Genomic DNA, 17,604 nt, shown 5'->3' with positions numbered 1-17,604 from the left:
GTTAATTTTTGCTTTTATGAGGAATAAAATTTCGTAAAGGGTAGCTAAAAATTTTAAAATATCTATAAATTCTCGTTATTTTAACAATGCATTATAGAAATCTCAAAATATGGAATATAATTTATAATTTTATAATTTAATTTCACATGAGGTAGTTCATATTTTCCATAAAACATTTTAATTTTTTTTCGGTGTACCACCTGTTTAGTATTGTTGTTTTAGGATATTCTACGATCGGTTCCATACGATTTTAATTCTTTCTTTCTTATTTTGAATTAACATCGTGCATTATGTTCGAAGCTGGTTGCTGTTTTTTTTTAACAGAGAAATATCAAAGGGAATGCTAACAAAAAGAATTCATAATGCCCCACATGAAATGTGTTGCAATTCCAATATGCAGATGGGTCTCTTTTTACAGAGTATACACAACATATCCATGAATTGCATTCTGTTGGTGAGTCTTCTAGCATTTAGCAGATAAGGCGAGAGTATTGCATTTGCAATATGTTATGTTATTGCTATGTTAATTCATATATGCAAAAAACTAACATTGGGGCTTTCGTGTTATTTGTTACAGTCTTCTGTTATTATATGCTTGCTCACTGCTATGTTGTTATTGCATGGGGAAACCCAACTACTGTTTTCTGCCATTGCTAAATGAGAAGTGAGTGACGTTGTTGCTTGGTTGTTTGACAGCAGCAACAGCAAATCCCACCATCCATATACATGGGCAGCCAACAGTTGTAGTTCAGTATATTTTTTATTGAGTAAGAGCAGTTTTTCGTATGTCATCTTAGGATAAACACAGGCCTAAACGCGAAGACGGCAAATGAAGTATTTTTCTCGTGTGTGTGTATGTGTGCGTGAGTTTGTATGAAATTTGTGTACTGTTTTTTTTGCCCCCTAATATCCGCGTACCACCTCGCGCCATAAGAGTTTGTCGGTTTGTGTATGCCTTGAATATTAAAAACCCAAGTAGAGTGAAGAAGAAGAAGAGAAAAAAAGAATAAACGGTGTTTGTAAAGTTTTGTATGGGTTTCCATTCTATTGGGGTGAATAAATTATATTCTTTAATAATAAAAGAAGATATAAAATACATATATGTGAAGATATATTAAAAAGAAATTTATTTGAAAAAAAAAAATATTTATGAAATATGGTGAATAGCCAAAAAAATAAAGAATAAAAAAAATATCAAATATGTTTTCCTAAATTTCTATAAAGTGAATTTACATTTGATTTTGTTTGTATAAAAAATAATTTGAAAAATTAAATAAAATATTTTCTTAAAAATATGACAAACAAATTGTAAGATTTTTGAGTTGTTATAAGAAAAAAAAAATTGTAAATTGTCCTTAACATTTATTTATGTGAAAACCAACTCCCTTTTATGCGATTTCTTCGTTTTTCTTTTGGCCTACAACACATAAACTTCTGTACGCATATCATAGGGGTCTTGACAAAGCTCCCTGTTGCCTCATCATAGTCAATTGGATCGGGCTATAACCCTCCCCCAGCCCTTTATTGTGAACGACAGATAAAAAAACTGGTGGTTGCCTGGCACATGTAAAAAAACAAAAAAAAAAAAAATAAAAAAGAAGTCAATTTGGCAAAGGGAAATGAATGCAGCAAGAAAAACAAAAACCTCAAATGGCCCAACAAATGTCAAAACAAAACTTTAACATGCGCCCCATGTAGAGTGTGGAGTGTTAAAGAGAAGAGTCCCTAAAGAGCATAAGAGCCTAACAACAACACTCAATGAAAAATAAACAGACAACAATAACAAAAGGCATAGAAGACCCCCCAGCACATACAACAAAATAAGTTACTCTCAGCTGTAACTTACAAAATTTGTTTCTCTCTTGCTCCCCCATTGCTAAACACAACAGAGAGCAATACTAAGCAACGAAATTGAAAATCAAAACAAAAATTCCTTAACTAAAGGGAGGTGGTGATAAAAAAAGCAAAAACCGAAAAAAATGAAATAGGAAAACATATGTTTCCCAAGGATATACAATACAAGAAGGAAAAAACCAGTTCTAGTTCGAAAATGCATACGGCAAGTTAAGGATCCCTCATAAAAATAAATTAAAAACAAAATTCTCGCTATAATATTTTCCTTCGGTAAAACATTAAAATTGTCTTCTACCACAATTTCGTAATAATACCGTTATACTCCACCCAAAATTTCGCCGGTATATTGGCAATAGAAAACAAAACCAAAAAAAACTTCATAGTTTTCCTTGCCAAGTTTTTGTGCGAATATAAGAACCGAAATCCTTCTATCTAAAGTGAATGTGTAGTCGTGTCGGTAGTCTTTGTAACTTCGTATTTGTTGCCAGCTCCCACGCCTTTGGCCATTTGTTCTATACCTCCCCCTCCCCCCGTCCCAACCACTAGATCCCTACTAAACTACCGTTTTATTGGTTTACTTCCGTTCTGTTTTTATGCGGTTGCAATTTGTGGCTGAAATGCATTTCCGTTTTTATGCGGCGACTTCAAATAAATTCTACAGCTTGGATATTGAGGATATTTTTTCATAGGGAAATAATTTGCCCGGCAACAACAGTATATGGAATGCATATGAACTTAAGGTGAGTTACTAAAATTTATAAGCATCAATATTTTATAGGGAAATTGAAAACTTTAAAATATTAAAATTTATGATACTAATGGAAAAATTTACATGTACAAATACAGTGTGGCTGATATGTAATGCAGCAAACAAACCACTGTTTAGAAAAGGTCAGCGGTATCGTTAAAAGATTTTTAGTATTGGTTTTTAATAACATGAAATAGATTTACTTTTGCAGAAATGAAAGCTTCCATTTAGGTACATAAACGGGTAATGGCTTCCCCAACTTGGTGCTTCCCAATAATTTCTTATACAAAGATCACTTCAGCAGCGCATTTGCGGTTCGCTTATATAAATGTAGAATATTTATTCCAGAATATCTTTAAATAACTGTTTTACGCTGTTTACCTATGGGCAAATTACATTCATAAGAGTTTTTAATTTTAAAAAAATATCATTTACAAAAACCATTCCAGCAAAATTTAGAAAACAATCTTTTTGTGTAAATTGACTCACTGTTGAATTAAAGGATTGGCTAGAAAATGACGACTTTAAATGTCAGTGCAAGTGGAAAATTCGTAAAAAAAATTCGTAAAGTTCACAAGAAAAATGTTGGTAGTGTTAAAAATTACCAATGATGCTACAAAGTTTGAAATCCAATTAGTTTAATATTATTGCACATTTGGTCCTTTTATTGAGGGATATAGTCACTGACTATTTTTTAAAGAAATATTTGTTATTTTCTTGCCATATTTGTTTGAATTTAGTGAATTTAACGTAGCGAAAAATGTAGGGAAAAACAAGTAAGGAAAGCCGGGCCGACTATATTATACCCTGCACCACTTCGTAGATCTAAACTTTCGATACCATATCACATCCGTCAAATAAATATCACTCGATCTGGACAGAATTTGATAGACTTCTACAAAATCTATAGACTCAAAATTTAAGTCGGCTAATGGACTAGGGTGGAACACAATGTTAGTAAAAAACCAGTAAGGAAAGTCTAAAGTCGGGCGGGGCCGACTATATTATACCCTGTACCACTTTGTAGATCTAAATTTTCGATACCATATCACATCCGTCAAATGTGTTTGGGGCTATATATAAAGGTTTGTCACAAATACATACATTTAAATATCACTCGATCTGGAAGAATTTGATAGACTTCTACAAAATCTATAGACTCAAAATTTAAGTCGGCTAATGCACTAGGGTGGAACACAATGTTAGTAAAAAAAAATATGGGAAACATTTAAATCTGAAGCAATTTTAAGGAAACTTTGCAAAAGTTTATTTATGATTTATCGCTCGATATATATGTATTAGAAGTTTAGGAAAATTAGAGTCATTTTTACAACTTTGCGACTAAGCAGTGGCGATTTTACAAGGAAATTGTTGGTATTTTGACCATTTTTGTCGAAATCAGAAAAAACATATATATGGGAGCTATATCTAAATCTGAACCGATTTCAACCAAATTTGGCACGCATAGCAACAATGCTAATTTTACTCTCTGTGCAAAATTTCAACTACATCGGAGTTAAAAATTGGCCTCTGTGGCCATATGAGTGTAAATCGGGCGAAAGCTATATATGGGAGATATATCTAAATCTGAACCGATTTCAACCAAATTTGGCACGCATAGCTACAATGCTAATTCTATTCCCTGTGCAAAATTTCAACTAAATCGGAGTAAAAAATTGGCCTCTGTGGTCATATGAGTGTAAATCGGGCGAAAGCTTTATATGGGAGATATATCCAAATCTGAACCGATTTCAAGCAAATTTGGCACGCATAGTTACAACGCTAATTCTACTCCCTATGCAAAATTTCAACTAAATCGGAGCAAAAAATTGGCCTCTGTGGGCAAATGAGTGTAAATCGGGCGAAAGCTATATATGGGAGCTATATCTAAATCTGAACCGATTTGGCTGATATTTTGCAAGTTTTTCGGGACTCATAAAATATTCGGATGTACGGAATTTGAGGAAGATCGGTTGATATACACGCCAATTATGACCAGATCGGTGAAAAATATATATGGCAGCTATATCTAAATCTGAACCGATTTTTTCCAAAATCAATAGGGATCGTCTTTGAGCCGAAACAGGACCCTATACCTAATTTTAGGACAATCGGACTAAAACTGCGAGCTGTACTTTGCACACAAAAATACATCAACAGACAGACAGACGGACAGACAGACAGACAGACAGACAGACAGACAGACAGACGGACATCGCTAAATCGACTCAGAATTTAATTCTAAGACGATCGGTATACTAAACGATGGGTCTCAGACTTTTCCTTCTTGGCGTTACATACAAATGCACAAACTTATTATACCCTGTACCACAGTAGTGGTGAAGGGTATAAATATGGGAAACATTTAAATCTGAAGCAATTTTAAGGAAACTTCGCAAAAGTTTATTTATGATTTATCGCTCGATATATATGTATTAGAAGCTTAGGAAAATTAGAGTCCTTTTTACAAGTTTTCGACTAAGCAGAGGCGATTTTAAAAAGGAAAATGTTGGTATTTTGACCATTTTTGTCGAAATCAGAAAAACATATATATGGGAGCTATATCTAAATCTAAACCGATTTCAACCAAATTGGGCACGAATAGCTACAATGCTAATTCTACTCCCTGTGCAAAATTTCAACTAAATCGGAGTAAAAAATTGGCCTCTGTGGTCATATGAGTGTAAATCGGGCGAAAGCTATATATGGGAGCTATATCTAAATCTGAATCGATTTCAACCAAATTTGAAACGCATAGCTATAATGCTATATCTACTCCCTGTGCAAAATTTCAACCAAATTGGGCCAAAACTCTGGCTTCTGGGACCATATTAGTCCATATCGGGCGAAAGATATATATGGGGGCTATATCTAAATCTGAACCGATTTCAATCAAATTTGGTACACTTGACTACACTACTAGTTGCACTCCTAGTGCAAAATTTCAATCAAATTGGGCCAAACCTCTGGCTTCTAGGACCATATTAGTCCATATCGGGCGAAAGATATATATGGGAGCTATATCTACACAGTCTCACATAAGTTTACATACCCTTGAGGTGTTTACCTTATAACTAAACATGTTTCTTGTTGTTGTTTATAATCCAAACTAAAAACATCTTCTTGAAAATGGACAAATACTTTGTTTTTCAAATTAATTTACAAAATCTAAAGCATATGTATGCATATTTTATTATATTTTAATAATGAAAGAAAATTAAATTCCTTAAACCGTATGTAAACTTGTGTAAGACTGTGTAAGTCTGAACCGATTTCAACCAAATTTGGCACACATGACTACACTACTAATTGTACTTCTAGTGCAAAATTTCAACCAAATTGGGCCAAAACTCTGGCTTCTAGGACCATATTAGACAATATCGGGCGAAAGATATATATGGGAGCTATATCTAAATCTGAACCGATTTCAATAAAATTTAGCACACTTGACTATACTACCAATTGTACTCCTCGTGCAAAATTTCAAGCAAATCGGGATAAAACTCTGGCTTCTTATATGGCCCATATAAGTGCATATCGGGCGAAAGATATATATGGGAGCTATATCTAAATCTGAACCGATTTCTTCCAAACCAAAATCAATAGGGTTCTATTCTGACCCAAAACAGGAACATGTGCCAAATTTGAATTCGATTGGACTTAAACTGCGACCTAGACTTTGATCACAAAAATATGTTCACAGACAGACGGACGGACAGACGGACATGGTTATATCGACTCAGGAAACCACCCCGAGCATTATTGCCAAAGACACCATGTGTCTATCTCGTCTCCTTCTGGGTGTTACAAACATATGTACTAACTTATAATACCCTGTTCCACAGTGTGGCGCAGGGTATAAAAAGATCGATTCAATACGTATATAATTCAGTTTGACAAAGTAGACATAAAATTTTAACAAACTTTTCTATAGAAATAAAATTTTCACAATATTTTCTATAGAAATAAAAATTTTGACAAAATTTTCTATAGAAAGAAAATTTTGACAATGATGAAAATTTTATTATGAACTGAATAACATTTTAACAAAGTTTTCTCTAGAAATAAAATTTTGACAAAATTTTCTATAGAAATAAAATTTTGACAAAATTTTCTATAGAAATAAAATTTTGGTAGATTATTTTCGGCTCTAGTGGCAACCATGATTATGAACCGATATGGACCAATTTTTGTGTAATTGGACCAATTTTGGTATGGTTGTTAGCGACCATATACTAACACCACGTTCCTAATTTGAAACGGATCGGATGAATTTTGCTCCTCCAAGAGGCTCCGGAGGTCAAATCTGGAGAATGTTTTATATTGGGGCTATATATAATTATGGACCGATATGGACCAATTCTGGCACGGTTGTTAAAGATCATATACTAACACCATGTTCCAAATTACAACCGGATTGGATGAAATTTGCTTCTCTTGGAGACTTCGCAACCCAAATCTGGTGATCGGTTTATATGGGGGCTATATATAATTATGAACCGATGTGGACCAATTTTTGCATGGTTGTTAGAGACCATATACCAATATCATGTACCAAATATCAGGCGGATCGGCTGAAATTTGCTTCTCTTTGAGGCTCCGCAACCCAAATCTGGGGATCGGTTTATATGGGGGCTATATATAATTATGGACCGATATGGACCAATTTTTGCATGGTTGTTAGAGACCATATACCAACACCATGTACCAAATTTCAGCGGGATCGGATAAAATTTGCTTCTCTTTTAGGCTCCGCAAGCCAAATCTGGGGATCGGTTTATATGGGGGCTATATATAATTATGGACCGATGTGGACCAATTTTTGCATGATTGTTACAGACCATATACCAACACCATGTAGCAAATTTCAGCCGGATCGGAAGAAATATGCTTCTCTTAGAGGCTCCACAAGCCAAATCTGGGGATCGGTTTATATAGGGGCTATATATAATTAAGGACCGATATGGACCAATTTTTGCATGGTTGTTAGAGACCATATACCAACATCATGTAGCAAATTTCAGCCAGATCGGATGAAATTTGCTTCTCTTTTAGGCTCCGCAAGCCAAATCTGGGGATCGGTTTATATGGGGGCTATATATAATTATGGACCAATGTGGACCAATTTTTGCATGGTTGTTAGAGACCATATACCAACACCATATACCAAATTTCAGCCGGATCGGATGAAATATGCTTCTGTTAGAGGCTCCACAAGTCAAATCTGAGGGTCCCTTTATATGGGGGCTATACGTAAAAGTGGACCGATATGGCCCATTTTCAATACCATCCGACCTACATCGATAACAACTACTTGTGCCAAGTTTCAAGTCGATAGCTTGTTTCGTTCGGAAGTTAGCGTGATTTCAATAGACGGACGGACGGACATGCTTAGATCGACTCAGAATTTCACCACGACCCAGAATATATATACTTTATGGGGTCTTAGAGCAATATTTCGATGTGTTACAAACGGAATGACAAACTTAATATACCCCCATCCTATGATGGAGGGTATAAAAATATCATCTACAAAAACCATTCCAGCAAAATTTAGAAAACAACCTTTTTGTGCAAATTGGCTCACTGTTGAATTAAAGGATTGACTAGAAAATGACGATTTTAAATGTCAGTGCATGTGGAAAATTCGTAAATTGTAGAAAATCTGACCTGGAGAAACACGCGGCCTTTAAAGTTCACAAGAAAAATGTTGTTGTGTTAAAAATTAGCAATGATGTTACAACGTTTGAAATCCAATTAAGAATGTCAGTATTAATATTATTACACATTTGGTCCCTTTATTGAGGGATATAGTCCCTGACTATTAATTTTAAAGAAATATTTGTTATTTTCTTGCCATATTTGTTTGAATTTAGTATTTTTTTTAACGTATTATCGAAAAATGTGGGGAATACAAATTATGGGTCTAGGGAAAAAAGGGAATTTTTGGAGCCGCGTGGCATCACTGGTTTGGCCCATTCCTGGCTAAGAGATCCTTTGGTATTTTACTCTCCAAAATGTCATAGGCGTCCAACAGATTAAAATCCGGAGATTTTGGCGACATCTGCGCTAGCAATTTTTGTTTGATGCGTTCTGAGTTCGATGGTGCTGTGTCCTCTTGGTAGGTATATGATCTGCAGCCGAAATATTTGTCTGCCCAGGGTTTCTATGTTTTCGTGTCTTTAGGATACTTTCCCGGTCATAATCGGCAGCAGCGGCGGCAAAAAACGGCCGGCCTCGGCTGTTCTGTTACCGAGAGCCACCGTGGTACAATAGTTATCATGGCCACCTTACATACCAAGGGCCATTGGTATCATTTCAGTTTCGCTCAAACAACAAAAAGTTTTCAAGCAGTGAATTATCCGTAATTTCTGACTCTTCTTAACATAATAATGAAATGCCCTTCTAACTCGGTTATATGAGGAGGAGGTCCTTTGCCAATGAGCTAAACACAGAACCGAATAACTTGTGTTGATTGGTTTATATAGAGCAGCCTTCTTTATATAATTATGTGCCGATATGGACCCATATAATGTGGACCCGATGAAATATGTTTCTCCATGCGGCGCAAGAAGTCAAATTTGGAAATTGGTTTATACGGAGGCTTTTGATAATTATGGACAGATATATACCAATTTGTGCATGGTTTTTAGAAAGCATATACTGATATCACGTACCAATTTCAACGGATGAAATTCGCCTCACCAAAAGGTTCCGGGATCGGCTTATATACCCAAAAATAGTCCGATAAGACCCATGAACAACACCATCCGACATATATCAATAGTAGCTACTTATGCCAAGTTCTAAGTTCATAGCTTGTGTCGTTCGGACGTGATTTCAACAGACGGACGGTAGGATATCGCTAGGTCTACACGGAATTTAACCACGACCAGGAATATATATTTAAAAAGTCTGAGATCATTTGTGGGATTTCACCAAAAGATACCCACGAAAAGATACCCATTTTTAAGGCGAATCACTTAATTATAATGACAAACCGACTTCATTGAAAATGTTATCGTCTTTTGGAAAAAATGGCGGGTTTTGAGTCCTTGAAAAATGTGACGAAAACCGACACTTCATTTCTCGAGCTTTTACAAGTTGATCTACCTAGAGTAGGAATTTCATTGTAATGTTCTGATGACGATGTGTGTCGAATGATATTTAACATTTTCCTGGTTAGCTGTTCTGAAAATTTGGTCTCATTGAAAGCCACAAAATTGCGTATGTTTGGTATTTTGTAAAATATTATTTTTTTTTTCAGCAAAGATAAATTAAAACATTCGACTGTTCCATGAAATGCCATAAAAAGTTGTAGCAATTTATTATCGATTTTTCTAAGGATTTTTAATTCATATTGGAAGTTATTGGGGACGAATGTGTCCCAATTTTGCGACAAAATCCAGACAAATACTGACAACCACGGTTGTCACTCGAGCCAAAAATAATCTACCAAAATTTGGAGAAAATTTTAGCAAACAACTACCAAACAAAATCTTATTTTACAATTATTAATCGAGCTTTATGGACAGATTTAGATTAAGGAACATGATTAATAGAGTCATTGAAAAGAAAACACCAGATACAAATCTATACATGCCTGGACTTCTTTTGCTTAATTTTTTTTCAATAGAAAATTTTGTCCAAATTTTATTTCTATAGAAAACTTTGTCAATAGTTTACTTAAATGGAAAATTTTATTTCAATAGAAAAATTTTCCACAATTTTATTTCTATAAAAAATTATGTGAAAATTTTATTTCTATTAAAAATTTTGTCAAAATTTATAAAAAATTTTGTGAAAATTCTATTTCTATAAAAAATTTTGTCAAAATTTTATTTTTTTTTTTATTTTATAGAAAGCATTGTTTTAATTAAATGGAATATTTTGTCAAAATTTTATTTCTTTAGAAGATTTTGTCAAAATTTTATTTCGATAAAAAATTTAGTAAATTTTTTATTTCTGTATAATATTTTGTCAAAATATATTTCTATAGAAAATTTTGTCAAAATTTTAGTTTTATAAAAAATTTTGTGAAAATTTTATTTTTATACAAAATTTCTATAAAAAATGTTGTCATAATTTTATTTCTATAAAAAATGTTGTCATAATTTTATTTCTATAAAAAATTTTGTCAACATTTTATTTCTATAAACAATTTTGTCAAAATTTATTTCTATAAAGAAATTTTGTCAAAATTTTATTTCTTAGAAAACTTCGTTAATATTTTATTTAAATGGAATATTTTGTCAAATTTTATTTCTTTAGAAAATGTTATTTCTATAGAAAATTTTGTCAAAATTTTAGTCAAAATTTGTAAAAATTTTAGTTCTATAGAAAATTTTGTCAAAATATTATTTCTTTAGAAAATTTTATTTCTTTGGAAAATTTTGTCCAAATTTTATTTTTACAGAAAATTTTGTCAAAATTTTATTTCTTTAGAAGACTTTGTCAAAATTTTATTTCTATAGAAAATTTTGTCAATATTTTATTTCGATAGAAAATTTTGTCAAAATTTTATTTCGATAGAAAATTTAGTCAATATTTTATTTCTATATAAAATTTTGTCAAAATTTTATTTTTTATTTTACTCATTTATTTTATACCCTCCACCATAGGGTGGGGGTATATTAACTTTGTCATTCCGTTTGTAACACATCGAAATATTGCTCTAAGACCCCATAAAGTATATATATTCTAGGTCGTGGTGATATTCTGAGTCGATCTGAGCATGTCCGTCCGTCCGTTCGTCCGTCTGTTGAAATCACGCTAACTTCCGAACGAAACAAGCTATCGACTTGAAACTTGGCACAAGTAGTTGCTATTGATGTAGGTTGGATGGTATTGCAAATGGGCCATATCGGTCCACTTTTACGTATAGCCCCCATATAAACGGACCCCCAAATTTGGTTTGCGAGGCCTCTAAGAGAAGCAAATTTCATCCGATCCGGCTGAAATTTGGTATATGGTGTTAGTATATGGTCTCTAACAACCATGCAAAAATTGGTCCACATCGGTCCATAATTATATATAGCCCCCATATAAACCGATCCCCCGATTTGGCTTGCGAGGCCTCTAAGAGAAGCAAATTTCATCCGATCCGGCTGAAATTTGGTATATGGTGTTAGTATATGGTCTCTAACAACCATGCAAAAATTGGTCCACATCGGTCCATAATTATATATAGCCTCCATATTAACCGATCCCCCGATTTGGCTTGCGAGGCCTCTAAGAGAAGCAAATTTCATCCGATCCGGCTGAAATTTGGTAAATGGTGTTAGCATATGGTCTCTAACAACCATGCAAAAATTGGTCCACATCGGTCCATAATTATATATAGCCCCCATATAAACCGATCCCCCGATTTGGCTTGCGAGGCCTCTAAGAGAAGCAAGTTTCATCCGATCCGGCTGAAATTTGGTACATGGTGTTAGTATATGGTCTCTAACAACCGTGCAAAAATTGGTCCACATCGGTCCATAATTATATATAGCCCCCATATAAACCGATCACCAGATTTAACCTCCGGAGCCTCTTGGAAGACCAAAATTCATCTGATTCAGTTGAAATTTGGTTAATATATGGCCTCAAACTCCCATGCAAAAATTGGACGAAATCGGTCCAAAATTATATATAGCCCCCATATAAACCGATCCCCAGATTTGACCTCCGGAGCCCCTTGGAAGAGCAAAATTCATCCAATTCGGTTGAAATTTGGTACGTGATGTTAGTATATGGTATCCAACAACCATGCAGGAATTAGTTCATATCAGCCCATAATTATATATAGCACCCATATAAACCGATCCCGCGATTTGGTCTTGGAGCCTCTTGGAGGAGCAAATTTCATTCGAGTCAGTTGAAATTTGGTACATTGTGCTAGTATATGGCCGTTAACAACCATGCTTAACTAGGTCCATATCGGTCTATAGTTATATATAGCCCTCAGATAAATCGATCCCCAATCACAAAATAATTGGTCCATATCAAGTTCATCATTGTACATAGCCCCCATATAAGCGACCCCCATATTTCAATTGTGGCTGCCTACGTACCGTGCAAAAGTCCATATCCATTCGTTATTTATTTTTAGACTTACCTACACATACCCTTTTTGTCTAATATATACCACATGTGGACTAACTCACAATTTAGAAAACGATTTAAGATACCACAACCCAAGTAATTCGATTGTGGATGACAGTCTTTCGTAGAAGTTTCTACGCAATCCATGGTGGAGGGTACATAAGATACGGCCTGGCCGAACTTACGGCCGTATATACTTGTTATTTTTTATTTTATAGAAAGCATTGTTTTAATTAAATGGAATATTTTGTCAAAATTTTATTTCGATAGGAAATTTAGTCAATATTTTATTTCTACACGCAGAGAAGGAATATGATCACCTCAAACATGTTTCAAGAGCAAAATGTTATTTTTGTATGGTGACCATGTAACATGTATGTCACTAAAATGTTATTTTATCGTCAAATATAAACTGCTTGCCGAAATCAGATACATGATTTCCGAGAAAATAACATGGTTGCGAAAACCATGTTACATGGTCACCACCCAAAAATAACATTTTGCTCTTAAAACATGTTTGAGGTGATCATATTCCTTCTCTGGGTGTATATAATATTTTGTCAAAATATATTTCTATAGAAAATTTTGTCAAAATTTTATTTTTATAAAAAATTTTGTGGAAATATTATTTTTATACAAAATTTCTATAAAAAATGTTGTCAAAATTTTATTTCTAAAACAATTTTTGTCAAAATTTTATTTCTATAAAAAATTTTGTCATAATTTTATTTCTATAAAAAATTTTGTCAAAATTTTATTCCTATAGAAAACTTTGTTAATATTTTACTTAAATGGAATATTTTGTCAAAATTTTATTTCTATAGTATTTTTTTTAAAAATTTGAATTCTATAGAAAATTTTGTCAACATTTGATTTCTATAGAAAATTTTGTCAATTTTTTTTTTGTTTAAATGACAACACTAATGGTACACACCATAACACATATGGACCATAGAAATCTTATTATAATTCAATTAAAAATATTGTATAGTAGATTTCATTGTACAATATCCAATATTTTATTGTTGTTTTATTTTCATTTAATAAGATTATATTTCTGATAATTAAAATTTCTTTTGGCATACATATACATATGTACGTATGCGCCTTTGATCTATTTTCAGTATTCGTTCAGATAAAAACAAAAAACTAAATTGATTGACATTTTCTTATTTCGTATTTCATTTGCCACTAATTCATCATGTCATTGCGTCAGTATTATGATCTAAGCCGATCTCAATTTTCATGATGGTTGCAAATATTATTCACAATCGAATACAATTGTAAGCCATGAATAACTTTTGAAAAAAAAAAAAATCAAAAAAAATCTAGAACCCGAAACCCATCCAAGTAGACAGAATTAGAGTGACATACTATGGTGGCTGTAAAAAAAGTTGTCATCATGCAAAAACGTCAAACTGTCAAGCCATTAGGAAGAAATAGTTCTTCCAAAAAAAAAATAGGTTTCAATAAAATACAATGACTGCTTGTAATTGTATCGAAAGGCTATTGGCATACATATGTACATATGGTACATATGTGTATGCAATTATAGGCAAGCCTCAATGAATGCAGTCAATCTCAGGCTAAAGCAAAAAATTAACAGTAACCCCGTAAAATCCGAAAACTAAAACAGAATCTTCAGTGCGTGACAATTAAGCTGGAATTTTTGATCCGTTGTGAGGATTGAGCAAGAGAATCCATCGGTAGGTCGATCTATTCGGCCTCAATGGCTATTCCAAAAAATGGACCAATACACACCATATTTGGCATACCAATTTTTTGACCTAAGGTACCTCTACATTTTGAACTGCATGCAAATGTGATAAAAATTGTCTTGCAGGTATCAATGCCAGTTTAATTTTGGGCACGAGAAAGTTGCTGGGTGCGTGGATGTTGCGCAGATGATTAATCCGACCGGGGGCGCCTTAAGGGTTTGTCGAAGCAAATACATTAAAAATCAAACTAAAGGTATCGGAACTGCTATGAGATTCATCGTCTACTGTACAAATATAGTCAGCGGCGGCTAAAATCTATAATATGCTGATGCAGTGTTCAAATATAGTCAGCGGCGGCTAAAATCTATCATTTCCTGATGCAGTGTTCGCTTATTTACTTGGGAAAACCTGTAGACCATTTGTTGGGCTCTGCTTTGTTAGATTGTCGAGGAGTTTCTTCTTCGTTTTGTGACACTCGGTTGAGGTTATAGCACCAGTCCTTTATTTCAGGATCAGGTAGACAATTCAGTCTACCTTATATACCACAATGCCGATTCTATGTTTAGCTCAATGATAAGGGACCTCCTTTTTATTATAAAGGGTGATACGGTCAAAATTTGGTCAAAGGAAAACGCGTGTAAATCGGTTAAATCGTTTATTTAAAAAGTCAAATTAAATTTCTTTTTCAAGTTCAATTAGTATAAAATTCAGGAAAAATATTCAGTTAGGCTTTGGCTTTTCCAAATCCGAATTGCCGGGCCTCACGCTTGACACCTGCCATCAGATTTTGTACAGCCACCTTGTCCACCTTCTTCGCCGCAGAAAGCCAGTTTGCCTTGAACTGCTGCTCGTCCTTAGCAGTTTTTTTGGTCTTCTTTAGGTTCCGCTTGACAATAGCCCAGCATTTCTCAATTGGGCGGAGCTCTGGCGTGTTGGGAGGGTTCTTGTCCTTGGGAACCACCTGCACGTTGTTGGCGGCGTATCACTCCTTGGCCTTTTCACCGTAATGGCAAGATGCCAAATCCGGCCAAAACAGTGCGGAACAATCGTGTTTCTTCAGGAAAGGCAGCAGACGTTTATTCAAACACTCTTTCACGTAAATTTCTTGGTTGAGAGTCCCGGAAGCTATAAAAATGCTGCTTTTCAAGCCACAGGTACAGATGGCTTGCCAAACCAGATATTTCTTTGCGAACTTTGACAGTTTTATGTGCTTGAAAATATCTGCTACCTTTCCCCTTCCTTTTGCCGTATAAAACTCCTGTCCCGGAAGCTGCTTGTAGTCGGCTTTGACGTAGGTTTCGTCGTCCATTACCACGCAGTCAAACTTCGTCAGCATCGTCGTGTACAGCCTCCGGGTTCGCGCTTTGGCCGTCGTATTTTGTTTATCATCGCGATTTGGAGTCACTACCTTCTTGTAAGTCGATAGTCCGGTTCGATTTTTGGCTCGATGCACGGTTGTAGACGATACACCCAGCTTATTTGCGGCATCTCGGAGAGAGAGGTTAGGGTTTCGCTTGAAACTACCGGAAACTCTCTTTGTCGTCTCAGCGGCTTCCGGTTTTCGATTTCCCCCCGATCCAGACTTCCTGGCTGTCGACAAACGTTCCCCAAACACTTTAATTACATTTGTAACGGTTGATTTGGCAACTTTTAGCCATTTTGCCGGCTTTGCGAGCGAGTAGCTCGGAATTTCGCGATGCGCGAGCAAAATTTTGATACGCTGCTCTTCTTGCTTGGACGGCATTTTGACAACTGAAGAGTGAATTCCAAAATCAAAATAGGAACAACGTTCTACACACACACACACCTTCAAAATGAGGGGTGTACAGGTTTTTTAAATGCAAAATTGAAAGAAATACGTCAAGTTTATATTGACCAAATTTTGACCGTATCACACTTTAGTCGAGTCAGAGAGCCTTTTCACATTGTATTTTCAAAAACACTCAGAAATATATGCAACAATTCGGTTTAACCAGTGATTTAAACCTGTCATAAGAAGAAGAAGAAGCTACATTTCAGAGACGAAAGCAGTTGGTCGTGGAAAATCTCCCTAAATCTGAACGATTTTACCAAATATTTTCACATCACAAATATTAAATTACTGATATCCATAAAATAGAGAACCATATATATTTTTCATGCATAGAACGATGTCCCTGATTCTGACCAAATGTTTGAATTGTGACTTTTTTTGGACGAAAAATGAAATAAGTTTAATCTACAATTTGTATTCATGTATTTATTGAAATTTTAAATATATATATATTATATTAAGGTTGGATGATACATTTTGGAATGTGTAGCAACTATCTGTTGGCAGTTGTGCCACCTGTCTAATTCGGTCGACTCAATCGAATTATTACAGATGCAACTAATACTCCATATGGTATTGGTTGTATTAACCTATGGAATTGGTCGTTACTCCCTTCTTCATTCGGTTGCATTACCCAACCTAAATAGCAGTCAGTGGAAAATTCCCATCAACAATCAGAGATATTATACAGATGACTGAGAAATGGGCGAAAGAGAATGGGCTTGGGGTAAATCCTGCAAAGACAGAACTAGTCATGTACTGCAAAGATCGCAAAACTCCCACGGTTAAGCCCATATCCTTAGGGGGTATTGAAATTCCCTTTGGTGAGTGTGCAAAATACCTTGGCGTTATTGTGGACAGGAAGCAGAACTTTAAACTTAATATTGAAGAAAGAGCGAGAAAAGCCACGGTACCTTTGTACTCGTGCAAAAAGACAATAGAAAAAAAGTGTGGAACTAAACCCGAAAATTGTGCATTGGCTATACACGCCAGTGGTTAGACCTATAATGCTATATAGTATTGTAGTCTGGTGGCCGGCACTTCAGCAGCCGACAAGTTTAGACAAAGTTTAGCGTATAGCGTACTTGTGTATCTCAGGCGCCTTCAGTAAGACAGGAACAAATTCCCTTAATGTCATGCTGCATCTATTGCCTTTAAACATTTTGGCCAAACAGTCAGCTGCAACAACGACTGTGCGGTTGCGCGAGCTATCGCTATGGTCGGAAAAAAGGTACGGCCACAGTTCGGTCCTCAAAATAATGTCAGATGTGTCAAACGTAGTAGATTACACTCTGGCGAAACCACTTTTCGACAAAAAGTTTGAAACTCTAATTCCCAACAGTGAGGCGTGGTGCACACAGACCCCGGGGAATAAACGATAT

At 34.8% G+C, this 17,604-nt stretch overlaps 1 protein-coding gene across 1 annotated transcript in view; it reads left to right on the top strand.

Annotated features, from left to right (window-relative positions):
* Positions 1 to 678: 678 nt before the first annotated feature.
* Positions 679 to 17,604, top strand: part of LOC142230826 (uncharacterized) — a 142,892-nt gene continuing 125,966 nt past the window's right edge. The window contains exon 1 of the mRNA XM_075301450.1: positions 679 to 2,594. The gene's annotated coding sequence lies outside the window, so the exon portion shown is untranslated. The remainder of the gene's footprint in view (positions 2,595 to 17,604) is intronic.

Source organism: Haematobia irritans, chromosome 3, assembly GCF_050003625.1.
Source record: "Haematobia irritans isolate KBUSLIRL chromosome 3, ASM5000362v1, whole genome shotgun sequence".
Taxonomy (NCBI): domain Eukaryota; kingdom Metazoa; phylum Arthropoda; class Insecta; order Diptera; family Muscidae; genus Haematobia; species Haematobia irritans.
The sequence above is the reverse complement of the archived record's forward strand: the minus strand, read 5'-3'. Positions and strand labels throughout refer to the sequence as shown.